The sequence below is a fragment of the Macrobrachium rosenbergii genome, chromosome 30, assembly GCF_040412425.1.
Source record: "Macrobrachium rosenbergii isolate ZJJX-2024 chromosome 30, ASM4041242v1, whole genome shotgun sequence".
In the NCBI taxonomy this organism is placed as follows: Eukaryota; Metazoa; Arthropoda; class Malacostraca; order Decapoda; family Palaemonidae; genus Macrobrachium; species Macrobrachium rosenbergii.
In genome coordinates this window covers 11,783,501-11,787,066 of record NC_089770.1, presented here as the reverse complement: position 1 = coordinate 11,787,066, position 3,566 = coordinate 11,783,501, and positions in this window count along the sequence as shown.

The following is a 3,566-nucleotide window of genomic DNA, read 5'->3' as shown; positions in this document are numbered from 1 at the left end:
ATATATAAAATCCAAAAAAAAAATACAACCATTATTCTTTTCTCTCACCGAAAACCAATATCACATAAAAATAAATAAAATAAAAAATTACAAATGTTATCTTATCTCTAAAACTGAAGAAATAAAATAAATAAACAAAAATAAATAAATAAAAAAAAAAAGAAATAATCTCATCCCAGTGCCAGGGAAGCCTGGCCATTTATCCTCTGGCAAGAAACTCATAAATAAAATTGAAATAAATAAATACAAAAATTTGTGCTTTCGTTTTCAGCACAAGTTTAAAATCTCCTTAAAATAATAAAAAAATGAAATAAAAATCTGTGTGTGTGTGTGTGTATGTGTGTGTGTTTGTGTTAGGATATTCCTTCAAGGCTTCTTTTGAATGATACATTATTTCAAATCTGTGTGTGTGTGTGTGTTAGAATATTCCTTCATGTGTGTGTGTGTGTTAGAATATTCCTTCAATACTTATGATACATTTTCAAAAATCTCTCTCTCTCTCTCTCTCTCTCTCTCTGTGTGTGTGTGTGTGTGTCAGGATATTCCTTCAATAAATTCTTTATGATAAATTATTTCAAATCCAATAAATCTCTCTCTCTCTCTCTCTCTCTCTCTCTCTCTCTCTCTCTCTCTCTAAATGTGTGTGTGTGTAATAAAATGTGCGTGTGTGTGTGTGTGTGTGTGTTTTTAGTGCGTGTCAAAATATTCCTTCAATGAAACTTTACATAACATTATTTAAAATCAGTATTCTCTCTCTCTCTCTCTCTCTCTCTCTCTCTCTCTCTCTCTCTCTCTCTCTCTCTCTCTCTCTCTAAATGATATAAACAAAAATGCATTTAACAAAACACTTTTACTTCAAAAATTCTTAAATAAAAAAATACATTATTCAAATTAATAAATCTCTCTCTCTCTCTCTCTCTCTCTCTCTCTCTCTCTCTCTCTCTCTCTCTCTCTGTTCTTAAAATGTCACTCCAATTCTCCCCTTTCCTTATCTTAAGATCTACCACTACCACAAATGGACTCTGATAATTAGGAAAATCTCTTGACAATTTTATATGTATCAGGAAATGTTACATAATAACAAACTATCATTTTAGCTAACTGTAAATAAAACTACTGTAAAAATAAATCTGTCCACCCTCAGATCTTAAAAACTACTAAAAATAAGGGCTGCAAAATAAATGTTGATCATAAACCCTAAAAATCGTCAAACATACCAAATTGCAGCCCTCCATAAATAAATTAATTATTAAAAAAGTTACCCACAATAACATAGGCCACCACAGTCGGCTAAGATAAAAATGGGCCGTGGCTGAGAAAAATACAAATAAATAACTAAAAAACTAAATAAATAAATAAACTAAAAAAATAAATTTTCCTTAAATAATTCTGATCTTAAGGTGTCTTGGTTGGTTTGCATTAATCACAAAAAAATATTTCTGTTAAAACAAAGCGCGATTGTATTAATACAGTAAAAAAATAACGCTGAGTTATGTTCTTAAATTCTAGGTAAATCAAATAAATAAATAAAAAATAAATCAAGTTGTAAATTAAGAAAATAAGAATCCTAAAATTTTAAATAAACAATTAAAAAAAAATAAAAAATAAATAAAATAAATATAAAAAATAAATAAATAAATAAATAAAATATGTATATATATATATATATAAATAAATATATATATATATAAAATAAAAATAAATAAATAACTATATAAATATAAATATATATATAAAAAAATAAATATATTTGATATATATAAAAAATAAATAAAAAACAATATCATAATAATGTATATTTTTTCCAAAATAAATAAATAATGGAAATAACAAAATAAATCCAGGAAATATTAAATAAGAAAATATATTTTTAAATAAATAAAAATAAATAAAAATTTTAAAAATATTTAATTTTCAGAAATTAAATAAATAAATAAATGATTTTATAAATAAAAAATAAATATCATTTAATAAAAAAAATAAAATATAAAATAAAAAAATATAAAATAATAAATAACAAAATAAAAGGGAAAATATAAATAATATAAGAAAAATAAATAATCAAAATAAAAAATAAATTAAAATTAATTAATATAAAGAAAAAAATAAAATCATTTTTAAAAATAAAGTAAGAAAATATAAAAAAATTCGTGATAAATAAAATCAATAAAGTGTACCATATTTTATTTCAAAATAATATAAAGAAAAATCAAAAAAATAATATAAAACATAAATAAATAACAAAAAAAAAAAAAATAAATAAAATAAAAAAATAAAAATATAAAATAATAAAATAAAATATGATAAAATAAAATAAATATAAAACAAATAAAAATAAATAAATAAAATAAAATAATATAAAAAATATAAATAAATAAAAGGAAAATATAATAAATAAAGAAAAAATATAAATAATAAAAATAAAAATATAAATAATATAAAGGAAAATATAAATAATAATAAAAAAAAAATATAAATATAAAAAGAAAATAATAAAAAAAATTAAAATATAAATAATATAAAGAAATGAAAATACAAATAATATAAAAGAAAAATATAAATAATATAATATAAATAAATAAAAAGAAAATAAAAATATAAAATAATATAAATATAAATAATATAAAGAAGGAAAATATAAATAATATAAAAAAAATAAATAATAAAAGGAAAAATATAAATAATATAAAGAAGAAAATAAATAAAATAAAGAAAAGAAAATAAAATATAAATAATATAAAAAATAAAAATATAAATAATATAAAAGAAAAAATATAAATAATATAAAATATAAATAATATAAAGAAAGGAAAATATAAATAATATAAAAAAGAAAAATATAAATAATATAAAGAAAGGAAAATATAAATAATATAAAGAAAAATATAAATAATATAAAAAAGAAAAATATAAATAATATAAAGAAAGGAAAATATAAATAATATAAAGAAAGGAAAATATAAATAATATAAAGAAATGAAAATATAAATAATATAAAGAAAGGAAAATATAAATAATATAAAGAAATGAAAATATAAATAATATAAAGAAAGGAAAATTGCACTGCGTTGTCAAGTTTGTCAGGAAGAGAGGTTTCAGGTTTTCGATTCTCTTTTCTTCTTCTTCTTCTTCTTTTCTTTTTTTCTTGTTCTTCTTTTTAGTCTTCTTCTTCTCTTTTTGTCTTTTCTATTCGTCTTCTTTTTATTTTTATTCTTTTTCGTCATCGTCTTCTTCTTCTTCTTCTTCTTCTGAATCAGGAAGATGAAAGAAGATGGAAAACGACTCGAGAGCATCTTCTTCGTCATCATCATCTTCTTACCCTTCCTATTCGACATCATCTTCTTCATCTTCTTCTTCATCATCATCATCATCTTTTTCTTGTGAATCAGGAAATAAAAGAAGATGGAAGAAGGGTCGAGAGTAATTACAAACATAACACCGGGCTAATACACTCCCTAAGCGCGCAATCACAAACGCGCGATCACAAACATGCGATCACAAACGCACAGTCAGCGAAACAAACTCCCGAACGCAATAAAAACAAACACACGAGAATAAAAAAGTAT